We start from the raw sequence: 25,867 nt of genomic DNA on the forward strand, positions 1-25,867 counted from the left end.
CATTGACCCCGCCGCCCAGCACAGACAGCATCATGCATAAGGCTCCAGAAAAAATGTGAGATTTACATTTACATTTTAGAAATAATAATGAGTTTGTGCTTATTTTTATTTATTGTCTTGTGACCTAGCCTCCAGAGTTACTAAATTGAAGCTGAACTTTGCAGTCAAGAGAGCTGAAATCTTGTCTTCTTTTTTTTTAACAAAGCAGACATCCTCAGTTTATCACAGTAATTAAAAAAATAGACAAGAACTAGGGGGTTAGAAAAGTTATCAAGTACTAAGGGGGGCACAGATAAAAGGCTGCATTCTGCAGCTATAACCACCATGTGGGAAAGATCAAGAAGATTATAGAAATTGTCTCATAGGGGCAATTTCTTAAGTTTGGATATTGTGGGACTGTTTCAAAGACTTGTATAGAAATTGCAGGTCACAAAATGAGAGGTTGCTTTTCAAAAATTATTTCGAATTCATAGAAATGGCATTGTTCTGCTAAAAACAATAAGAAGTTTGATAGAATACTTTTGGCTCAATAACAGAGTGATTTGGCAATGAAAGTAGGTCAGTTCTAGGCTTCTTTTTCTATCCTTTCTTTTCTGGGAGCTGGAAAGAAAATGTATTTTGATATTAGAAATACGAAATTGTGAAATCTTGTTCTGGCACAGGTCAGTAACTCTTGGTATTTATTGAACAAGCAATCTAATTCCAGTCTCCAGAGTTCATTGTAAGACTGCCACTTTAAACTTCACTGTAAAGCGAGCAATTAAAAATAATGCATTTTATACTGGTGAAAATTACAATTACTGGTATTTAGGAAAGATGCCATCTCAGATATTAATATGATGAGGCCTTATAAAAACTGGTTAGATAGATACCCTTGGAACTTTCCAGAAGGGACTTGTCTTTACTAGAAAAATAATAATAAAAAAAGCAGATGGTTAAGATGAGCTAAAATCCTATTGAAGAGGACAGAAAGATTTTTCCTATTTGTGTGTTAACAAGCCAAGTACAAACGGTTGGAGACGAGGCTGTGTTTTGACTTGTTGATAGGTGGTAATTTCAAACTGCCTTCTCAGTAACATTTTTCCATGCGAGAGGACTACATACGCCTTTAGAGAGAAGAGTGAGTGTACAGGAGGGAATGCACACAATGTCTACGTACAGCTGCTGTAAACATCCAACGCTGATGCTCAGAACAAATGCTGGCCCCTCAGGGAGCACTGGGGAAGGAGCTGATGAAGGGCTCTGATTAAGGGGACTGACGTGGTCCTCTGAAAGTCCTCTTGGGCTGGCAGGAACTTGTGCTCAGCACCATGGTGTGTGGGGATGCCCAGCTGAGGGCTGGGAGCAGGGACAGGTAGCACAAGCGACATGGGAATGAGACTGGGCTGCTACCAAACCTGATCCGAGGTACTTCAGCTCGCCGTGTTCCTCCACTATCCCATTTTCCAGGCTACTGACAGCAGTGTCCTGGTGAATGAAGCACCCTCATGGTTAAGACGTGCTCTAAGTACCCCCGTGTTACATCCTGAGGAGCTGTACCCAAAGCCGTTAGCCTAAATGATCCAATGCCAGTGTTTTCTAGATGCTGCTTGGCTCATCCTAGTGGGTTTTGAAGACGTCAGTCTACACACACCAGCAAACCACATCTTACGCGGCAGGTTTGTCACGTGTTGCTACATGTGTCGCTGCCCAAATGCTTTGATATGCTGAGTGTCCATGTGAGCATTCCTGCCTGTCTGTGTGGCTCCTGTGCCTGGGGACTTGGCTGGAGATCTAGAGGAAAGGACACGTTGCCCTTTCAGCTCCGTTCCTAATTGCCTCTTTGAAATAGGGAGGCATGTGCGCAGCCAACAGCTGTCCAGGCAGTAAAATATATTCCTTTATTCATTATAAGAACGGGTTTTCTGGACCAGGCTAAAAATCCATGTCATGCTGTATGTACCCTGTCCCTAACCCTGGCCAGTGGTGGATACAGAAGAGCAGGAGAGGTGAGGAGCAATCCCCTGCCTGCCAGCCCTCTGAGCCTGAGAGCTAGAGATCTCCTGAGAGCAAAGCAGGGTTCCACCAGGGAAAAGTTGGCCCTTCTCAATTTAGGGGTTTCAGGAAGATAGCATCTTCTTGTTGTGGTAGATATTTATTCTGGATAGGTTGCAAAAGCTCCTGAATAAGCTGATTTGTAGGTAGGGAGGAAACACATGCTGCAGTGATAAAAATACCAAACTGCGGCCTTGGCATAGTACTGCAGGTAAATTGCAGAGAGGGTTTGCTTTGTCCCAGAGAGCAAATTCTGGCTGACATCTCTGTCTACGTGGCTTTAGACTCTGGATCGGAAGGAGGACTTTGATGGATAGGCAATGTCTGGTTTGCTTGCACGCAGTCACAGCAACGACACGAACACCGGCTTGCCAGTCAGCAGCATCTCAAGCCCACTCTCAGTGAGAGCCATCACCGGTACCCGTACCCGTATCTGTAGGGCTGCACTGGCAGGGCCTGCCGAGAGCTCAGGATCCGGCCCTCACAACCCAAAGGCTCAGAGGTTAAAGCAGAAAGCAATAAAGCAGATCTCCAGCTATAGCGCCGTGCGTCACCAGCCCTTCTGCCCCAGCCGCTGAACTCACAGCTGCCCTCGCGCCAGCTGCTCCGGAGGGTTAAGGCAGAGCCACGGCCGGCAGCGCACACGTTTTGTGCCTGTAAGAGCTTTGGCTCACCCAGGCTGGGACTCGTGTGGCTGTGTGGGCTGACAAAGAGCGCGTGGCCCTTCCCCCATCCGCCCGCTGCCAGAAAATGAATTTGTGAGACGCGAGCTGCTGCCTCCAATCTGCTGCCATGCGGGGGCCTGGTGCTGGCAGGCAGCGGGACACATGCACGCGCGCGCACACGTGCACGCACACAAGTCCTGCAAGGCGCAGGTGCTCTGCCAACGTGCCATCTCATGGGGATCGAGGCGAGCAGATGGGGCTCCAGGGCCCTGCGTGTGGTTTGGGGAGCTCCTGTCAGCGAGGAGCCGCTCGTGGATGGACATCTGGGTGCCTCACGGGTACGGCCCAGGCTGAAGAAACTCCTCGAGACCAGCTGGGATCATTTATCCTGAGACCGTCTGGGGATCTCTGCTCACCAGAGGCACAAGCAGCAGGGCTAACGGAGGAGAGCCCAGCTGGAGTGACAGGGCAGGGAAGGTGGCCTGCTGGCCCTGAGCGTGTTTGCTGAAAACACATCTGTCAGCACAAGGGCCACACCGGCCCTGAGGTGCCTGAACCATTATGCAGTGTGGGTGGTACCAGGGCAGCACCACATTTCTAAGGTTTCATGGCACCTTGCTGTCCTCCTCCCGTCTCACAGCACCACCAGCCTTGGGGTTATGGAGGAGCTAGAAGTTCCCGTAGGGCCCCAGAGCCAGGGGATGTGGGCTGTGTGCGCTGCTTGTTTCATGGGCGGCCTGGTGGCAAGATAACAAGTGGAAGCACTTCCAGCTCCCAGAAAACATGCGGTGTGTTCCCCTGAAACCGAATGAGTGCAGTTCAGCTGGAGCCAAATCCTGAAGTCCTTCCTTCACACCTCCAGAGTTGGTCTTTAGATTTAAAAGTCCTCAGCTTTCATCTGGAGCTTGGCTGATACTGTTGGTAAGTGTGATAGGACTGGGGCCACTATTTAGGGTGACTCAGAGACAGCCACTCCCCAGCAAAGCACTATCAGACCAATTCAGGAGGGGCTTCTGCTCCAGGCATGCATTTCAGGACAGATGATTTGAGTCTATGTGAAAACAACTGCTACACAAAGAGTTAATAGCAAGGGGTGTGGAGGGGGAGGGTGTGGGGAAAGTCAGGGTATCAGGTTTTCCTCCAAGGGGCTCTCAAATGATCCCCAGCCCTGCCAGAAGTCAAACATCTCCTCCCCAGTGAAGCCAAGGGTGTCTGTCTGTTTGACTCAGCTGCCAGAGTCATGTTGCAGAATTCGATCCCTGTGCCGGTGTCCCTTCTCCCCTCTTCTGATCGGCCTCTGCCCACTTCTCTTCTGAAGCCCGAAAGATTTCAAGACCATGAAAGTGCAAAGTGATCTCATCTGGCCCTGTGGGCAGTGCAGCAGGTTCTGCCTTCACGTCCGATACAGTTTCAGCCTTCATGCTGTCCTCTGCTGTAATGCTAGATGGGCTGAACAGATGGGGAGGTACCGTGGCAGGGCTCAGGGCTGACAGCTGCTTGGCAATTATAAATCTGGAATGCGATTTGAGGGGTCTAAGATACTTAGTGCCGGGGCCTTAGTGCAGGAACATATATCAAGTAGGTCAGGCTCTGCACCAGAGGAGGAGTGCAGGGAGTTGCTGTTGTGTGACAGGCAGCTCTGGTCCTTCCTTACTGGGTTTATGCTTTGATGTCAGGTTGATCATTGAGATTTTTAACTTCCCATGTCATTTTTTTTTTTCCCCATTGATTCATATTTCTTTCCTGGGCATAATTTTGTAAGACCAAATGCTTGTGAAATGGGACTGGGAATTTCTCACTGATCTTACAAGTCTTGCCATTTTGTCCCTATTGATATTGGAGTGTAAACAGGCTACATCTGGCCTCTTTCTGAGGAAAGGGAACATTTATATCCTGGTTTCTTACGTGAGAAAGCAGAGATTTGTGGAGATTAATGGGTTTGTCCAAACCTTGGCCTCCCTGGAAATTCACACAGAATTAAGCAAATTCCTGTCCTGCAGCACCCTCCTCCTCCCTGCAAGTACCCAGACTGTAGACTGGCTCAGGGCCTCCTTTAATTAACCCAAACCTGATTTTACACCACAGAGAAACCTCTTTGAAGGAAACTAATGGCATATCTGCGTGGCACCTGATTTGGCTCTATCCAGGCTAAGCCACAGTGTGGATGTGACCCGGCAGGTGCCAGCTAGCTGAAGGATCTCTTCGTGGTTCTCCTTTGCATGGCGTAGATGCAGCGCGTGGCCATTCTGCAGGTGGGTGTAGGACGCGTGCTGGGATCATGGGAACAGGAGAGGCTGGTTTGTGACTGTGGGGAAAAGGAATTTGAGCCCTCAAAGCCAAAAAGCTCTGCAAAATAAGCAACTCACCAGCTCTAGCACATTGAAGTCATGCTAGAGAAAATGACAGTCAAACGCTTTTCTGTATTTTCATGCAGCAGCTGAGATAATTTACTGCTACTTCCTTTATATGGCACAATTGTGTGATTAGGGCCTGGTATGTCTGTGGATGTTTTTGCTTTGTCAGTCCTGTTACCTAGGAGGGGTAATCAGGGACTTACATATCACAACATGCTGTGTGCTCTTGACTTTTGCAGGTAAAGTTCATTTATGCAAACCCAACTGTATCTATATTTAGCTGACATGGAGTTTTCAGCTTCCATCCTTTTGAGCTCAGTGTTACTGTAACTGATCTCTGCCATTTGGGACAGAGTTACATGGTCTGAAAAATGGCAGTGAACGCTAATTGGAAAAAAAAAAAAAGAAAGAAAAGAAAAGAAAAGAAACAGGACAAATTCAGCAAAAAGCAAGCTATATTGAATATATTGCTAAAGTCACTGGGATAAGGCCTTTTTGCAAAGAGGCCATAGCTCTGTCTTCTGACATTTTCTCACTTTGCAAAGCTCCTTTTATAACTTCAGTCTGATGGCTCAGGATTACTACGCTGGTTTCCAGCTTCCCCAGGCAGCCAGGAGGGATGGAGAATGATGCCCAGTAAAGTATCCTGGTGTAGGCTTATGGCCAAAGATGTCTGGGAGGCCAAAATTAGAAGCCCATGTGGTTTGGATGTTTCCTTGTTGCTCTATCCCTTGTACTGTGATATACTTCTGTTTCCAGAAAGTAGTGATAAATCAGAGATCCAAAGGATTTTCATTGCCATTCTCAGACACAAAAGACCGGCAATACTCTAGAACCACTGCCTGTCGTGTACAGCAGAATTAGCTCTGTAAAAAACAGTGTGTGGAGCAGGAGCTCTTTCTGGGAATGTTTGTGACTGTCTTCTCTAAATCTTCCTCTTCCAAGGTCTCTGAGAAAAAGGGCATTTGCAGAGCATCTGGAGCTGGACATACTCATACTCTGATGTTTCCATCAGACTTGGAAGTTATCCCATTTTTACTGGAGCAATGTCCTTTCTGAAGCAGAGCTTTACAAAGTAGGGTTCCAATGATAAAACTGCCTGATTTCAGAACTTTTAACAACAATCACCACACTCAAATTTTCCTATTTTTGCTTTTGCTTGTCAATATTTTACCCCTCAACTTGTGGTAATCATATAGAGGGTCTAGATCTCCTGAGTCAGTGGGTAGTGTCTATTCTCCAAGTATCAGTCTTCAAAGGGGTCATGTGGGAGACTAATGTGGTCTAACTGAAGGGGGGAATTTGGCCTGTTGCCCTTATCCTACATCAATAGGTATTGCTGTCTCATAGTAATAGCATCTCTAGTGTTACCAATATGAAGCATTTAAATCTTACATGTTGGGCTTTCACAAATGCAGGAAAATGGGCATAAAATTACTAGTTTTTATTTTTTAAGAGTATATTTTGTTATTAGTCTTATGAGAGCTCAATGTTAATTGCTTTCTCAAGGTTTTTCCCAGTCTTGCGGAGTGGAAAATTGCTTTTTTAAAAAAAATAAAATATGATAGAAAAGGAAGAGAAAAGAAAGGGAAACTGGGATTCACTACCTTCCAAGAACTGTAGCTAAGAAATATCAACATACAAACTGCATTTCTGTGTTATCTCTGGTCATGTTTTGTTTGGTAGCTGGTTCCAGCAGCGGGCGTGCAAAGTGCTTGCTCACCTTGGACCCTCAGCCTTAACTTTGTGTTTACATACAGCAGGGGATTTCTTTAAAAGCTTGAATCTCAGGTCAGGTTTATGATAAAATGATGGGACAAATCCAAATTCTTTGGTGATGAGACACCAAATCTGGGCATTGACCTTTTATTTTGAGGTGGGCAGAAGAATAACATGTTTCACAAGAAATGCTGAGGCCTTTGAAACTTATGTGTACAAACCTTCGCCTGGCTGACCGTGCATGAACAGGAGCCAGCGCTGGGACGTTCAGCACCTCTGTGCAGTCACCATGCCAGGAGGGCACTGCAGACTAAATCTTTGCTGCATCCTCAGTGTGTGCAAGGGTCAGTCTTGTACTATCCCCCTAGAACAGTGGCTGCAGTCCTCCAGACTGGGTGCTGAGTCCTGCCACTGTCCTGTGTCACTGCCCTTTGCCCCCACATCAGAACAGCCTTTGCAATGTAAACGTCCAGGCAGATCTGAAAGTTCTGCAGGATTTTTTGCCATAAGGAACAGCAGATGGTGCCAAACCTTGCTGCTCATAGGCTTCCCATCTCTTGCTTGGATGCTCAGGAATCTCCTCTCGGAAAATCTGCATCAGCTCTGCCATGGTGATAACTCCTTGAACACGGAACCTGCCTGATCCAAAGGGTTTCCCTTGGGCGGCCAGCAGCAACATAATCTAAATGGCTGGTGGCTGAGTACTAATTCATGAAGCTAAGTAGCTGTGGATTGCAGGGTTTGAGGTCCAGGAAGATAAATAGCAAGTCCCTGACACTGTGAAAGACGGTGCTTTACAGCAGGATATTTCCAGCATGTGTGTGAACTGCATGAAACAGTAGCTGCTTACTCAGCCGTAGACACAGGATGGTTTGCTTTCCAGCATCATAGGAGAAGTTCATCTCAAATTAGCCTTCCTGCGTTAGCATAAGCACAGGGTGGCTAACTTCCAAGCCTTGAGATGCTCCTTCCCTGCAGCACACCATACTCTTCCTCACACCGTGCCAGCCTCCATCTCACTGCTCACAAAGCACAGGGAGACACGGGCTGTGCCAGCCTGCTTGTTGCTCACTGGCCTCAAGAGCTGAGCTGCTGCAAGGTAGTGAAAAAGCAAGGGGGTGATGGTTAGGATTGGTAGAAGGGGTCTCTCTGCTTCACCTCTTGCCCCCATATTTCTTTGCCTCTGACTCTATTCTTCATCATCCCTTATTCTTGCAGTGAAAGCATGAATCTGGTGATTCCTTCTCCTTGCACTGAGCAAGCACTGCACTTGTTTTGGACCTCTAAGAGCTTCTACTGGTAATGGTCAGAAGTAGGTCATGTCACCCTCGGTGATGTTGAATTCTCAGATTTACTTTTTATACCTTTGTTGTAAGCTGCCCTTCATCCTTTTGCCCCCTCTAATGATCAAATAATTTTCCTCCACTTTCAATGGATCACCACTTTCTTCTATCGCATCCAGAGGGACTGATCCTGCTCATCACCCCCCTCCACCATGGAAATCTGGAGCAGCTCCATTAACTGCCGTGAATTTGCTCTCAATTTGCATTGATACAGCTGAAGCCAGCCTGGTCCATGGAGCTGCACTGCCGTTCCCATGGCAACAGGCAGCAGTTTGGGAAGCAGGACCCAGCAGGCAGGAGGGATGTCAAGGGTGTGATGGGGGGACTCCTGCAGCCAGCTCGAGGCCATGGGATGAGAATGGAGGCTATATTTGGAGCACGGGCCCGGGGCTCTATTTCTGACTCCACCAACGAACGAACCCTTGGGAAAAATACCTCCCACTGCCTTGGTTTACCTTCCAGTAAAATGGGGATAGCATTACACAGGAGTGTTTTGAAAATTGATTCAGCCTTCTAAAATGCTTTGAGAGAGATCCTCAGATGGAAGGCACGGTAGATCACACGCTATTAATAATCTCACTTTATGCCAGCATCAAATAGATGGGGCGTATGCCTATACAAATGTAGGCATTTCCACGGCGCCACGGGGAATGCAGAGCATTGCACGGGAAGCAGGGAGGGGCTGGGGTTCAGGTGTGCTGCTGTATCTTGGGTTATTTCAGTCTGACCCAATGGAAGGTTTGGACACATTTTAGTCCCAGCTCAGGTTCAGAAGCAGCCAATAAGTGACCTAATTGAACTCCAAATCCTCTTCTTAAATTGGATAGAGCTCTGAGTATTAACTGGGTCCTCTGAATCCTTGTCTAACACCAGGAAGGAAGCAGTAGGGTTGCAGAAGCATTAACAGCTGATGACTTAAATTCATTATGAGAATGGTATGAAAAGCAGTTCGGCAAGGGAGGCTGGTCAAGTTCAGGTCATGCCCAGGTGTGACCTCTTATCAGAGTCAAAATAAAAATGCCGCAGTCCGGGATTTTGATTTGAATATTCACAAGAGAAACAAAAGGACCTTATGACAGACCACAAGTTTAAAAAAAAAAAAAAAAGAAAAAGAAAAAGAAAATCCACCTTGCCCTGCCCTGGACATGCAAAACTGTTTCCATGGCTCTAGGAAGGCACAGCTGAAGGATTTCAGAGGATGTGCTTTTTCTGTGTTTTAGTTACAACAAAGATTTGTGGTAACAAAGGAAATCGAAGTAACTGCAAAAATGGACAAAAAAAAAAAAAAAAAAAAAAAAGCAGTGGTTTCCAATGAGTAGATTTTGTAGATTCCTAAGTTTTATTATCAGAGAGGACCATTCTGACTTCCCGCAGAGCTTCTGCCAGAGAGCTTTGCTGCTCTGCTTCTCCCACCAGTGCTACAAGCACTTTTAAATCATTTCCTACCATTGCTGAATGTAGCTGGGCTCCCTTTACCTGCAGTGTTGAAAGCTTTGTGGAAACTTGAAAATTTGCTTCTGTAGTGTTGTGTGATGGGGCATGTTATACTGACAGTGGTCTGAGTTACAAAGAGGTGAGTAAATATTTTAAAGACTACAGAATTTTTTTCATCCATTTTAAAAGAAATTATGAATTAAAAAAAAATCATTTCTAATTTCATTCTGATGAAAAAAATTATACTCTCCTTATCTTTTTGGCTGTTTGTTTGTTTATTAGCTTCCAATCAAGAAAAGCAGGGGAGTGGAGCACCTACTTTCGTTTACTCACCAGCATAGGTTTTCCCCCCAAAAAAGATACAAAACCACTATTTTCCTGGTTAAAATATAACTTGAGATTGGATTTTGGTTTAGTTAAAAAAATTCATTTGGAAGTGCTTACTCAAAACAAGCACATTAAAAAAAAAAAAAAAAAAAGCACAAAACCACTTTTCCAACACATTTTTGACCAGCTATAGTTAGATGACAAGTGCTGGTGCCAGACCATTTGCTCTAGGCTTCCCATTGTTAACACTGCTGGAACTGTACGGGTAACAATGGAGGAAAATATGTAGTAAATTTTGGTAATGAGAAGGCGACATTCTCACACAGTCATTTTTTAACATTTAAAAGAACATTCAAAAGCACAATATATAAAGCAAATTCCAAAAAGATTTATCCTGGGAGAGAAGGCTGAATCAGAGAAGAAAGCCCTTTCATTCCACCAATATTAATTGAGAGAAACACATTTGGCATCAGCATTCAGAAGGTCTGAGTGCTGAAGAAGTAGTGCCACTTCTTTTTCCCGAGAGAAAACGCTGTCAGAGCAGTGAGGCCAATTAGCTTTCCTGATTTAGAGGGTGAATATAGGGTTTTTAGAACTGTGAAGGATTCTTTTGGATCGTCTCTGTAGTTCCAAGCTGTGAAGCAGGGGGGAATGCTCTCCTTGTCACCTGGCCCTACCCACCTGTGGAGCACCCCGGGGTGCAGAGGTCCTGTGCGCTGATGGTCACACAGAGCGGGAGGGGAAGGGTTATTTGATGAGAGCATCCTGCCCCGCAGTGTAGTGGCAAAGTAAAGCAGGGTTAACGGAGCTAAATATGTGTAGCCTAGCTCTGCAGGATGATTAAAAGGAGGCTTGAAAACAGTCTGCAAGTGTATGCGAGGAAGCATCATCAGGAAGGGAAAGAGCTATTGGTAAAAAGGAGGAGAGAATTCAGGGCTTGATAGTGGGCAAAGAAAGATATGTAATGGGCACCAATACGTTGCTTTCTGGACATAAAGCCAGTATAATCAGGGAAAAGCACAAATCTTTATTGTGGAAGGTTGGATGAAACAATCAAGTCAGACATTTCTTCCTCTCATGTGCAGGGAGACCCCATAAAGAAGAGCCTGCATCTGGTAAAAGCAGTACCACGGATGATCTCAAATGCTTTTTCCCTTGGCATCTCCATCATTCAAACCCAAAATATGAGGAATGCCTCAGTTGCAAAGGTACATCTCCATAAATATGGTGGGGTTTGCAGGGTCTGATGCTCCACAAGTCTTTACATTTCGTTTGCAGGGGCCATTGCACAGCGTGGGTGGCATCCTGGCAGTGGCTCACATGCAGCACCTGGAATCTGGCTTCTGTATCAAAGAGATGAAGTGCACCTGAGCATCGACCAAACCTGACGAGGCAGAACAGTGCCTGGGCTATATGGTCAAGGCTTCTGGGAGGGTTGGTACATTTGTATGGAACCATCTCTAGTTTCTTTCTACATTTTTTTTAGTGTCAGAAATGCCCTTGGTGGCATACAATTCCGCAGAAAACTCCTGAAGGGCTGTATTAGTGCGATAGGCTGTACCCTGCCCTTGTCTTGGTTGTGTTATCCTACAAGGAAGATTAAACAGAGACAGCATACCTCTCCCTAGCTGTCAAGTCCAATCATTTAATTCCACTTCCCTGTGGATTTGTAGGTGAGGAGGTGCTCCAGTAAGTCCTCTGGTGCTTTCAGCTGGAATCTTTTTGCACATCAGCTACATCCACAGAGCCTAGGGGCTGGTCCTCCTGGACATGGCTCCTTGCAGCCTGTTTGGAAAGGTTCTCGTGGTGGCACTTGGAGAATGCAGAGCAAGAGCACCGTGAGCAACAGCAAAAAGCCCTTTCAGCATCAGGCGCTCAGATGAGGCACGGACATTCACGTATGGCTGCTTCAGCAGATCACTTATAATGACAGGTGTTGTTTATTTTTGGATTCGGAAAATGTTCCAGCACATTTGCTTTCAAATCCTGCCTCTGAATCCACAGGTGCAAAAAAAGAAGCCTACAGCAAGTAAGGGTGGGCAGCAAGGGCAAGGCAGGAGCACCTGTAGGGAGACTGCCAGCACCCCTGAAATGCGCTGCTGGACAGCTACTCACTGCAGCTGGCACAGGGAAACGAGTCACAGCATCTTTTAGCATGGCCCTGCTGCGGACCGTGGTGGTGTCAGACAAGGAATGGTACCCACCCCTTGGCAGCGAGAGGAGGCACTCCTGGGACTGGAAATATTTCCCCTTGGCCCATGGAGTTCCCTTGTGCCCAGAGTAATTAGCTGGGCCAGGAGCATTTAAAAGCAAGCACACATGACCGTGCCCCTGATAATGACCCTGGAAAAGTAACGGAATCTAATTATAATTAGAAAACAGCCCCAGCAACATCCCAGCATCACGACGACCATCCTGACTTTGCCACAACAAATGTAAAAATATATCAGCATATTTATAGCTTGGCATCCCTGACCATTTGCAGCCTGGTGCCGGGCCCCCTCCTGCCCTATTCCGTGTACCCTGCGGTGCTTCACGAGGAGTAAATAACAGTGAGTGATGTTTACATGGTGTCCAACACCCAAAGATCCTAGCCTTTTTTCTCAGATCACTCAATCTGCCTGTTACTAATCTGCTTAATCTCAAAGATCTGCAAATTGACGTATATTATTGCCAAACCTAAAGTGTCAGAGGACAACACAGCAAGCCAGTCTGAGTGACAGTAGAAGCTTTAAAGGTGCTTTGGGCTAAAACTTCCAGATTTTAAAGATTCCCTTACTGCTGCTCACCTTTTTAGTCAGGCAATTCCTCCTTTTTCATCTACTGCAATGATTTATAAATGTAGTTTTTAGGATCAGCATCTCTGAGATCACTTTGCGCAAGATGTGGTTTTAGCCTGGTGATGGAAAGAGTTTGTGGTGTAAGGGGGGTGTGAATTTGGTAGGGAAAGTTCTGCCTGAGGGACAGAAAGTTTGAATGAGTTGCTTTAGGAGCAGACAGTCCATCCTAGTTACCTCACCTTTACTTAGCCTGCCCTGTCATGTTGCCCTAAGTGTTCAAAGAGTTGCTATGGCCCCTTTTTGAGGTGGCTGTATTTTGGAGGGGGGAATGGATGATGGATAGAAACCCAGATTTGCACGTAGTCCATGCAGGCTTGAGCAGAAGGCAGGTTCTGAAGCAATGCTTTCTCTGAGAGCTCAGTGGGGATTTGCTGGGTATTTCCACATTTAGGCCCTAGAGCATCCCCTGAGCTCATGGGTAGTTTGTTGATAGCTTACCTCCAGTTTTCACACGTCCTTGGCTATGGTACAATGTTCCCTTCAGCTCATAACAGTTTGCATCAGTGTTAGAAAAAGTTCATAAAACTTTTTCTTTACATTGTTATAACAGATTAAACACAAATTCTAGCTAAAAACTTATAAGCATCTCAAGACCTTTAATGCTTTTCCTCTCCTGAATCTTTTTAGACCGCTGATAACTAAACTAACTACATAGAAATAAAAGCTATGTCCTGTCACCCTTTCCTGTATGAGTGGCTCCCTGAGTCATTGCTGGAGGTTTGCTAATACTTTTTTTTTTTTTTCCTGTTCTTGGAAAAACTTCCTCTAAAGTCAGTGGTCAGATTCTTATCTTGGTTGCAGTGTCTTAGATCAAAAGCTGGCTCACAGAAGAAAACAGAAGCAACCTGAACTTCTTAATGGTATAATCGATATCTGAATCTGATCTAGTAAATATACCGCATTTCAGGTGTTTTTTTCTGACCTAGTAGGGGTTTGCCTTCATGTGAAGCCATTCCTGGCTATTTGCAAGCAGTTGTCTCTGAACACTGGTGTTGGAAAAGCCTGACTTACTCTTAATACCCTTAAAGCAGGTTAAGGGTGAATTGTAGTGGTTCAGAATTAGGCATTTTTATTCCGAAGTAGGAGTGACCACAGAGGGAATTAATCAGGATGAACTGTTCTGCTTTTAATCCATACTGCTTGAAACCAAATTAACCTCTCTGTGTGCACAGGCCTGAAGGATTTAGCCGAAATTGCTGAAAAGCCTCCAGATTTGCATGATAATTTCAAGGGTCCCACTCCTCTATCCCAAAATGCCAGTTTCCCCTCTTGCACTTAGTAGCTTTATCTTTGTTTTTTTTTTTTTTTTTTTTTTTTTTTTTTTTTTTTTTTTTTTTTTTATGTTAGAGGCCATTACAGTTCAAATGTGTCAGCTCAGGTTTAGGCTGTTGTTCGCAATTCATGTGCTGGAGCTGGCTCCAGACAGTAGGCACGGAGCTCTCGTGTCCTGCTCATTCATCCATCACACTGGAGCCATGGTTTTGTGGTGGAGAACCAGCTAGAGAGCAGTACATAACCAAGGCTGACAGCAAACAGCTTTCAAGCACTGTCGGCAGGGAGATGTGAAGCATCAATCAATAACGGAAAAAGCCTGAAACCCTTAAGCAGGCAATTAACCATTCCACACAAGTAGGGGCAAATATGGCTAGACTTAGCCAGTGATTTGCTTTGCTCTGTTCAGTCTCATCCAACTTTCAGAATTGTTCCCAGTAGCCAGAAGTTAGCTTGGATGCAGCCATCACACACTGCTGCTTGTGCAGCCCTGGGTGAGTTGCTGAAGGAGTGAGGGAATGCAAAAGGCAGGAACGTTTGGGATTTTAGTGTATTCTGTGTTTTCCATTTAAGACATTCCCCAGATTTTGAGGGTAGAGGTTATGAACAGCTCAATAAGAAAAGTTCTTAATCTAAGCAATCAGGATCCATGCCAAACAGGAACAATTCTGGGAAATAACCATTTTATCTTTGGTACCTAACTGTATTATTTAGAAAAAAAAAAAAAAAAGTCTTTTATTATGATTAATTTATTGTGCTCAGGAAGTTTATGCAGCTGTCCCTGATGTGGGGTGCTTGTCCCTTGGTTTTTCAGGTCCTGTGAAGTCCAGCACTCAAAGAAAAATGTTTTTCAAGCAAAGCTTTTTTTATTTCTCCTTTGGGTACCTTAACTCAGTGGCAGAATTAACCAAAGGAACTTACTGTGAGAAATACAGAATCCTGTGAAAGGATTTAGAGGGATTTGGGAGGTTTAAAGATTTTTCATCATCATGATTTGGAATGATCATTTTATTTTTTTTTGAACGTATTTTCCCATGTTAAGCTCATGAAGAATATGAAAATCCTATTAGAAGGGTGAGGCAGATATTTGTGTCCCTACAGGATGCAACAACCCACCTCCTCTGAGAGGAGGGCTGTGGCAGCTCTCATTGCTCTTTCTTCTTCCCTTCCACTGGAATCCCTACCCTGCAGTGACATCGGCCAACACTTCTGCGCCCTTGTCTCACTAAGGCAACAGCACCTTGCTCAGTCCAGCTCTGAAACCTGTGATGAAGCTGTTGGGGCTGGCCAGAAAGTGGCACGGGTTGAAAGCGTTCAGCTCTAGACTCACTTCTTATCTGTCCTCAAACCGTTCCTCTGTGACCACATGCAGGAGGCATTCTCCTTTATTTCAAGCCCTCTTTTTATCTTGTGTAAACTAGTCAATTTTATTATCTATTTATTATTTGCTATACACTATTATACTTGCTTCATCTACTACTAATTATTTACTATTTTATTACTCTAAATTCCATTTGACTGGAAGGTGTATGAAATCCTTCAGGTTGCACACCCAGGGCAGCTCAGCGTATTTCCAAGCAGTTTTGCTGTGCAATGGGAATTGCCAGGACGGGATATTTGTTTGCCCCGGGCAGAAGGCTGAGCTGTAAGCTGAGTCTGCCTGGGTTTTGTTTGCTTGTACGTGGAAGGCGCTGGAGAAACGGTCTTAAATGCCAGGTGTAGATTTTGGAGTTGTCTCCACCCATCTCCTGATGTTCTCCAGAGGTGAGAGCTGTAAGGTAAAGTGGGGTTATATGCTCTTGTAACCCACAGACGGGGTGGTGAGGAGCAGAAACACTCAAGTGACCTGCCTTACCAGAGGGTGGGTCCCCAGCCCCTGGCAAGTGTGACCTTCACATTCTGGCTATGTTTCGTTTGTCCCCCTTCCATCTGTGAAAGGCTACGAAAGCCTCCATAGGATTTTTGGGTTTATCATCCACAAATGGCACAGATTTTCCCCATAACGTCAGGTTGTATTGATACTGTGTTGGGATACAGAGGTGAAAACACCGTGTGAGAGACTCACGTGGGTTGAGTGAGGTGCTTTGAGCTCTGTAAACAAAACGTGTGACACAAATGCCAGAACATATCCGAAATCTCATTTCGATCATCCCCAAAGATCCTTTAAGAGAGGAATGTGTGTATTGGGGTGACACAACAGCAAAAAAATTGTTTGAGGGAACCTGTTTATTTGAAAAACGTGCCTTGCTGCTCCAGCCTGAATTGTTTGTCTTCCTTGGAATGAAAGAATGTAGGACATGGAGGGGAGGCTTGCCAGAAAAGCCCTTTGGAATTGCAATGAAATGGCCGTGTTTGTGCTCAGAAGGGTCTCAGCCTTGTTGTGCTCACATCTGCTTTAAGTTATCCTGATGTTGTTTTTTTAATTTTTTTTTTTTTTAATTGAGTTTAACATACTGAGAAATGCACAAAGCTCTCTGGCCCCCAGGCGCAAGAGGAAAAGCCTCAACAACATCCCCTGACCCTGCCACCACCATGTGCTTCCCAACAAACATTCCCAAACAGGCGCTGGCGATGACAAACAGGCCTGGGAGCAACTGGATGGCGGGTGCCTAATTGCGCACCACGGAGCGAGGCGCCTTGGAAAGACGAGGGTGGGGAGCAGATAATGAGGGTGGGGTTTGCCAACAGTGGGCACTGGCCGCAGCTGGCAGGTTTGGGGAGCACAGATCAAGACAATTAGCACGTTTCGCTGCGTGATGGATGTCCGGCTGAGTCAGTCAGCTGCTAACCAGGACCAGAGGAAGCAGTCCTCACGCCCTCGGTCCTGCTTCTCAGCAAAGGTGGCTCTGAGCAAGCTCTGAGCTCCATCTGTATGTCTTCAGGCCTATATTATTTTGGGAAGAAACCACCGCAGGCTTTCTGTGGTACCCAGGCAGCCGAGGCCGGCCGCAAAGCAGCGTGCTGTGACCGTGCCTGCCTTCCGCGCGCCGCCATCCCATGGGGCAGGAAGGGAACCAGCCATGAGCCATTCAGGCAGCTCTGCTCTGGCCTAAAAATACCAGAGGTTTTCACTGGGATGGTTTCTAGCCAGTTCAAAGAGGGAGAGCACAAAAGGGATCGGGCCCTGTGGGTGTTGGTTGGCCCAGACAACAATTCAGTTGGCAGGGGCTGGGGCTGCAGACAGCAGCTTTATCATGTGAGCCTGGAAGTTGACAAGGGCAGCCGTAGTGCCTGGCTGTCCTGGGGGAATCTCAGCATCTCCACCCTTTCCTTTTGCACATGAATGCCTGTGAATAGAGACCCTGGACCAAGCGCTGGTGCTTACCCTGGAAGAGAGCAGGGCAAGGGCTGTAACTCCGTTTTCATGTGCAAACAGGGAGTTGTTTGCATGCCAGCAGGCACAGTGAGAGGCACCTACACGTGGGCACCGTGTACCCAGGGGTCTGCTGTGCAAGGGTCTGTGCTTTTCACTCTACGGCAGGTACTGTGCCTTCCCCTTCCAGCTTTGTGAAACCAGTCCACAGCTGCTTTGTTTTAAGGTGAACCAGTTCTGATGTTGGCTGCCTGAAAGCATCAGGTTGTAAAGCGCAGGGGGATAGCCCAGGCAGCTCAGCTACGATGCAACAGGGAAGGAGCAGAGGGCTGGAGGTGTGGTGTCCCCAGCACACACAAAGCGGCACAGGGACAGTCACCCCCACAGGGACAGTCTCCCTGCTCAATCACTACCTGGGGACTCAGGGGTTGGAGGTGCCCTGCTGGCAATGTGCATCTGCATCTGCGTCAGGGGCAGCCTTGTTGCTGTGTGTGTGGCTGTGCTTGCGTGTGTGCTTGCTGGAAACATGGAGAGTGCTTTAATTATGTCAAACTGCTGGGCTCCTGGACAGGACGGGGCACAGCTGTGCGTGTACTCATACAAGAGGACGATGTATGTGGTGTGGTATGGACGTACGTGAGCATCTCAGTGCACACAGTCTCCTCATTGTGTCCAAAATGCCCCTAAAGGTTCCTCCTGCCCGGTTTTGCACATTATTGGACTCGCTGGTCTGTTCTCAGGTGCACTGAGTGCCTGCCAACGAAAGAGACCGTCTAGACATGATGTCAAGCTGACCGGCTTCAAATCTCACTCAGCCCTAGGGGGGTAATCACAAGCCTAGGAGAGGCCTTATCAATAAAACATTTTCCCTGCAGGAGGGTAAAGAAAATATGTAGCAGGTGATTCAAGCAATGGTTACAGCCGCATAGGTTTGTGGGAGAGAGGGGGAGCTCTGTCCTTCTGTCCTGCCAGACCAGCTCTCATTTTCTGTGTCAGCAAGGTGCCCATTGCTTGCTGTACCTTCTTTCCTGGGTTGTTCCTGGGGGTTGTTTGTTTTAGATAAAAAAAAAAAAAAATCTCAATCTGTGATGGAGTTTTGTTTTTGCTTGTGGGCGAGGTTTGCTTTTCATTCGGGGAGGGCTGCAATTTAGCACTAAGCTCTTTTGGCAACTGAGGGACAAATTCAGTTAAAAAAAAAAAAAAAAAGCCACCACTCAATCAACAAATAATGCAGGAGGTTATGTAAGAGGAATAAATAACGTGGACCCAGGGCTCCCCAGCCTCGGAGCATCTCCCCCTCCTTAGGTGATTAAAGGTTTCAGCACTCCCAGGGATGGGGCTGGCATTGCGTAAGAGCCTCTTTGCTTTGAAGCGTGTTCCCCTTTTTTAAATCTAAGAGACCCAGTGGATTTATGGCCAGCCTGAGCTTTTTCAGCAGATGGCTGGGTTTGTTATCATTTTGTATGAATGATGATGATAATGCTGCAGGCTGAGCGGATTAATGCAAGAAATGGAAAGCACCAGCATTTTTTTTTTCCCCCATGGTGTTTTCCCACACTCAAGGGGCAAAACGCACAGCACCAAATCTTTGCAAAGTGTAAAGTGATGGGTCTGCACTGACAAGTGCCATGGGGCTGGCTGTGTGTTTCCATAGGATGGTGTTAAAGAAAAGAATAGGTTCCAGCCTCTTTTTCCCTTTCCCCTTTGTGGAGTGAAGTCAAGATAGAAATATATTGCTCTCTTGATTTTTAAAAGGGTTTTAACCATATACTGGCATCTCAAACCCTGCGTATCTTATATTTCATGGAAAAGTGAGGACAACCAGAGAAGTAGTATATAGAAAAAGCATCAGCCCCAAGAGAGGAGGCGAGTTATATTCAGTTTATATTTTCTGATTGTATTAGTATCTTCCTTTGTTAAGTGTCTCATTCATAGCTGAACAAAAAGCTCTGTTTGTTAAAGAATTCAGCAACTTACCATGGGCAGCCTGAGTTCAAGATCCTGAAGTGGACAGCAGGTCTTTCTGTAAGCAGAAAACTGCTGGAGCCTACTGGATTTGCATCTGTGGCTGAGTGCCTGTGCGGATTTTCTCATGGCTAATATGGTTTGAACCCTGCCACAACTTTCCCTTGGAGAGAGCTAAAAGGGTCTCTTTCGCTTGCCATCCGCTTATTTGCACAAAAGTGTACGAAGCTCCTGTCTTTGAGACCTTTGCAGGTCTTACTTTGTTAGACTAACAGGCTCAAGACCTGGAGTTCTTTCTGTTTTCTTTTCTCTCTCTCTCTTTCTTTCTTTTTTTTTTTTTTTTCCCATTCAATCACAGCAACTTTTTTCCTACTACCATGATGGAACAAATGTAAAAGTGAAAATTTGCTTATCATGGGTCCAGTTACTGGAGCTGTATGAAAAGCAGCAGGTTTTGGAGTCTTGTGACAGAACGGTGGCAGCTGCCAACGCTTTGGGACTTCTGAGCTCTGCAACCAACTCGGAGAAGAGTGGACCAGCCGTACAGTGTACTTCTGGGACTGAAAACCAAGCTGAAGGGAGATGAAAGAGAAGATAAAATATTGGAACTTTGTTATAAATGCTGGAGAAGAAAAAGCGAAGGAATGAGATAGAGAAGCGAAACCACAACCCAGTTTTAAAGCAGGCCTCCCCGTGGGTGCTGCGTGCTGCAGTCCCGCTGAGCTGCAGCAAGGTCAGCGTGCCCTCGGAGGGCCCCTGCAGGAGCACATGTTGTTAGGGAGCTCTGTGTGCCGAGGTGGAAAAGGGCATCTGAGCTGATGCTGGGTTTCGCTGCTGAGATCTGGAACGTGAATCATGAGCGGAGTTTGCTGGGAATTCTCTGACAAAATGTTTTCTTCATCAGAAAGCAATGATTAACTGAAAACAAACAAACTTTGTTTCATCTAAATGAATAGATTCCCACTGAAATACAGGCTAAATTCCCCTGGATCCGTGCCTGGTTGCTAGTGTGATTGGCAGAAAGCCGGGCAGACACTGAGGGTCCGCAGCTCCCGTGTAGCTCCCACACGCCGAAGTGGGGCTCCAGAGCTCCCAGCTGCACACCCAGGAGCCCGGGCAGCTTCGTGAGTCCTGCCCCTGGCTGTTGGGCCAGGGCTCTGATCTTCTTCCCCTCCGCAACCAATGCATTTCACTGATACCAAATGCTGTGGTGCCTGAAAAATAATCTGAGGTGTTTCCAAAGTGTTACCTAATGTGAAAAGCTTCTGGTGTGATGGGCGTTGGGCTGCCCCTTGTTCAGACACTGTCCTCCAGCAGAGAGGAGCTGGCTGGTTTATTTGAAACATCACGTCTTTTTCCTCACAAGGAGGAATTAGGCACAGGCACTTTGCAAAGAAGGATTTAATCCCATGGATGGCTCAGCTCCAGATGCAGAACATCTCCTTAGGAGAGGGAGTAGTTCTGCTGTGGGCAGCACCTAGATAACCTGTCATCACAGGCAGCACAAGTGCTTAGGAGGGCCGTGAGAGCTCTGTCACACTCCCATCACATTTTCTATAGGATAAGGAAAACTTGCAGAAGCCAAGCTTTCACCACAAGACTCAAGGATGTTGAAGGCAGCTGAACTCAGAGCGAGATCACTACAGGAGCAGGGCAGTGCTGAGGTTACCGAGAGAAAAGCCCAGCAGTGAGCAATGATGCTGCTTCGTAGGATGACCACTGGTTCTTGATCTTCCCTGCATCTCTTGGACATATCCAAGGAACAAACAACAATTTAATGAATTGATTGTATGTTAAGTAAAAACTTAGCAGGAAAGCAATGAAACTCCGATTCACAGAATCCAAGGGAATGGTTTCTTGTGTTTAGGTAGAGATGTGCTATTTAGTGGCTGCACAGAGCACATTAATACAAACTGCTGTATGGGAGCCATCCTTGTTGGCTAAAGGGGATCTCAACAGCACCACCATTAACTTTTAAAAGGCTATTAAAGGTCAGGGTTGTCATCAGAGATATTACATATGTTGTCATCTGTTGGAAAGGCAAAGCCATTGCATTGTATTTAAGTTCTTCCCAGGGTTTTCGTCTGCTGTTACACAGCTGAAACAAAATATACATAATTTGCTCTTTGTTACTGCTAAAATGTTCAACATATTTAAAACACTTTGAATTCCCATGCTGAAAGGTATTGTGAAAGCAGTGTTCATATTTATTATTAGAATGAGGTTAGCAAGCAATCTTGCCTGCAGAGACATCTGGCAACAAACACATCTGAACTGAGCGGAGGCCACTTACTAATAAGGTTTCTAAGTAGGGAAAGGGACAGGGTGTTCTCAAAGATCCCGTAGCTGGAATTAAAACAGGGAGATTGAGCTTATCTGCCATGATTTACATGGCTCTCTTCAGGACCTTTTCTGGACATTATTGCACATATAGCTGAAATCATGCAGTAATCTAATATAACGTTGGTTCCAACTTATAGAGCTAAAAATGAACTGCCTGTACACAGTCCAGAAGCGCTCTGGGAAGGCATTGCCAGCAGCCAGAGTATTTCTTTCCTTTCAGACATCAGGGTGGATAATCAGAATCAGTTTCTTTTGCTCGTTGTAGGAGTTACTCAGTTCTCTCTTAATTATAAGTTGCTGTGGGTGAGCTAAATGCATATGAGCCAACAGTCAGCAAAGTTTGTTGCAAAGATTTTTTTCTGCCTTCTTATTTTGAACGCAGAGGAGGAAAAAAATACAAGGGTGACAGCTGAGGAGGGAAGTCAAAGATTAGCAGACTCAGTAACAGTGATTTGCTGCAGGAAATGAGGGCTGTATTTATTTTTTTTTTTAAAGTGGATACCTGACACAATCTACATGTGCACAAGGAATGATGGGGATTATTAGAATTTACAGTCTAGGGATGACCCAAATTTGACATAGGTGCCTTTTGAAGATACTGAATGTGGCAGGAACCACAGAATATATAAATGGATTGTGCTGGAGGACTGAATAATCTCCAACTTCAAATTTTGAGAGACCTGATACAAAAATTACATGGTTTTGTTTGTTTGTTTGTTTGTTTGTTTTTTAATTATTAATCCATCAAGTTAAAGGCAGTACTGTGTGATTATAGAATAGAAAACATAACACAAATACTTGAGATGGAAAGAGGAATCAATCTGCAAAATTATCAGTCAGACTGCGGTAGCTTGTAAGGCATTTAGAACAGTTTTTGAAGAAAACAGTAATTAAAGACAAGCAAGTAAAGGAAAAGTGGAATAAAATAAAAGTGTTTATCACAGATAAATCATGTCTGACTAACCTCATGATTTTACTTCGTCAGGTCTAGACAAAGGAGATGTGGTGGATCACATCTGTCTAGACTTCAGTGAAACAGCAGAGGTGTAAAGTCATGATGGTGAATTTTTAGCAGAGCTGGAGAAGCTGGGGAGTACAAAAGTGAAAAAATGGGAAAGGAGCCGGCTGAATGGGAGAGAACAGAGGGTAATGTTGAAAAGGCCTGGAGGGAAGTTACCAGTACAATTCTTCAAAGGAAAACTTAATGCCTATCTTAAGTTTCATGAATGACATGTATAAAAGTATCCCAGTGAAATCTGGTGAAAACACAAAGCTGGGCAGAATTGTCAATGCAGAAGAGGAACAGCAAATCAAATGGAAATGAAATGGTCTATTAGACTGGTCCCAGCAGAGAAGCTATCATTGAAAATGTTGAAATAACCTTTTCTTGTTATGCCTAAGAAGATGAGGCCAAGAGGGGATGTAATTGTTCTGGCAACGCAGGACCAGGGTATTAGAACCTATTCAAGCTGAAGATCAACTTTGGCAAGGAAACAGAAGGGGATGAACTGGCCAAGAATATTGTTATATTCTACTGAAAATCGATGTTTAAACCTGGAAACTAGAGAAGTTTTCAACTTTCAGAAGAGGGCCGTTCTGGAGTGGCTATTCAGTAAAAGTAAATCATCTATTTCTGAGATGATGTTTGATCATTTTCTCAAAGGATTTTTCTATGCTGCATGAGGACTGTTCCTGGCCAGTTGTCCCTATTGCCTCTCCTTGCCTCCCCTCCTAGGGAGACCGAAATTCTGAGCAACACTGGGTCACAGAGGGTGTGGGAACATCCCTCCTTGCCTGGGATGTGTGGGTTCATTTCTGGCATTGTAGATGTGAGTCATGCAATATACCTGTGAGGAATGACAATGTGGTAGACGGAGCCCTGAGACACGGAGCCCGGATTTCATTCCCATCCTATTCTGACTTGCTTGCGTGCTGTCAGATTAACCGCTAAGGATTTAAGCAGCTGAATAAGAATTTGGGTGAACAGAAGACTCACTTCTGAGCCAGCTGCCCTCAGCGAGTGGTCAACTAACATAAGGGATCAAATAAACCTCACTTCCTCATTTGATCTGAAAGTACCCAAGATACCCCCCACTCTTTCTAAACATGTTCCCACCTGAAGACCTCAAGGCCTAGTTTCCATCTCTGCTCGGTCGCACATTGGAGGGGAGGAGAGAAGGGAAGAGCTCCAGACACCACGGTGGGATGGGCATTCCCTGCCTTGAACCACTGGGACATCTTCCTCACAAAGAGCTAGAAGAATAATGCTATAGCCGAATTCAGAAGAGCTCCAGCATCTTGGGTTTCTGTGCCCAGCCACAAAGGCACTTACCTGGGATAGGGTCTCTTCTCGTTAAAGGATAAATTCATTTGCCAGGGAGGATTTACACACTTTGCGATTTCATTTTTGTGCAGCCCAAAAAATAGTTGCTGAAACCTCACTTTTTTGGATTTTTTGGATTTCTACCAGCTTTACCTGAGGTCTCTTCAGAGGTCCTCCTCTCTATTAAGAATTAATAGCGTGTGTGAGGGCTGCCCTCTGAGCTGGTGAGGATCACAGGGGAAGCAACTCGCTTTGGTCTCCACCCGCGGGGTCAGGGAGGCTGAAGGAAGCAGCTGTTCTAGCTGTGGCTTTTCATTTCAGTCCCCGTGCTGGAAACAGAGAGTCTGCAATTTCCTCCGAGTCCAGCCAAATGCTGGACCTGAGTGACAAAACCCTGCAAGAACAGCAAGTTCGTGGAATGTTTTTGCAGCTGCCAGCTTTAACCCAGAGCAAATGACAGGGAGGCAGCTGCAAAGGCTTGGTACTGGGATTACCCAGACCCTGGCATCCTTTCCTCTTCCAAACTGCATTGGCTTGCTGGTGTTGGCTCTGCTGGCTGCAGGTTTGCCTTGGCATGTGGCGAGTCCTGTCACACTGCGGCACGGGTAGTCCCTGCAAGGCTCCCATGGCAGCACCCCATATCTGCCTCCTCTGTTTGTCCTCTGATCAGTGGCATCAGGATGCTCATGGTCATCACGTGGCTGGTCACGAGGCAGCTTGCTGCTCCTCTCTAAAGGCTCCCCGTGTCTTTTAGGTGAGCCCAGTTATTTGGGATTACGTGCTGCCCAGTTTTCTGCATGAAATGTTGCGCCATCTCGACGCGTGGATTTGCAAATGCCGGTGTATGCAGTGGCTGGCAAAGGCTCCCAGAAAACTTGTGATGTGTTAACCTGCTTCTGTACCTGGAGAGTGGCGAGAACAGAATGGGATTCATCTCAGGAGCTCAGTCAAATGCAACACAAAATGTTTACATAGGGATGGTGATACTAAGCTAAGTATCAGGCTTTTTGATACCAATTGTGCTTCTCTAACCATCAGGCTACTCCTCAAGCCCTAGATGTATGGGGAATTTCAAGATAGGCCTTAGAAATAAATTGAAGGAATGTCCTTTATATCTTGATTATTGTGTGACTGCTCTTCTGAAATACTTAGGCCTAATGGGCAATTAAAAACACTGATTGTTCTGGCTCCAGTGCCTACCAGCTTACTTAAGGTGTGATTCAGGACCTCAAGAGAAGACAGCTAAAACAGAAAAAGCAATTACTTTTTTGTATGTGTGCTAAACAATGAAACAAGGGTATATGGACATGGGTGAAGCCCATGCATGCATTTGAGAGAACAAACTCAGAGAGAATAACATTATGCAACATAATTGTGTCCTCCTAGAGCCAGGAAGATTCGTGCACTCTCTGAGTCACGATTAAGGAAGGCCACCCAAAAGCTCATGGCAAACTCTGCAAAACATCCTTCTGGAATGATCTTGTGTCCTGGGTTCTCTCTTCCTTTTTGATTTTTTTTTTTCTTTTTCTCCTATTTCTCTCTATTTCTTTCTTCATAGATTTATCTTTTTCAACATAAATCACCAGGAAGTGCAGTCACGGTTTCATTCCTATAGTCTTTGCCATTCCTGACTCCTCCTGATAAAAGCACAGTTACACAGCTTTATCCAGAAGAAAGGACCTGGGCCCCTGCTGCACACTTTAACCAGTTGCTTGCTAATGGTGAGCAACGTTTTCAGAGAGGATTAGGATTCTGGGTGCCCAGACACTAATAAAAGCCCTTGCACAGCTACACAATGCTCCCAGAAATTGAATTCCTTTGCTGGGGGCTTCAGCTGGGACACCATAGATTAGCAAACGGTTTTGAGAGGCTTTTCCCAGGAAGACTGGCAATAAATAATTAATCTGCTTTTCACAGCTGAGACCACAACATACA

At 45.6% G+C, this 25,867-nt stretch overlaps 1 protein-coding gene across 1 annotated transcript in view; it reads left to right on the forward strand.

The window, feature by feature from the left end:
• Positions 1-4,261: 4,261 nt before the first annotated feature.
• SLC6A6 (solute carrier family 6 member 6) overlaps positions 4,262-25,867 on the forward strand; it is a 190,333-nt gene continuing 168,727 nt past the window's right edge. The window contains exons 1-2 of the mRNA XM_084292669.1: positions 4,262-4,277; positions 4,785-4,951. The gene's annotated coding sequence lies outside the window, so the exon portion shown is untranslated. The remainder of the gene's footprint in view (positions 4,278-4,784; positions 4,952-25,867) is intronic.

This window comes from Netta rufina, assembly GCF_964035555.1.
Source record: "Netta rufina genome assembly, chromosome: 10".
NCBI classification, from domain to species: Eukaryota; Metazoa; Chordata; class Aves; order Anseriformes; family Anatidae; genus Netta; species Netta rufina.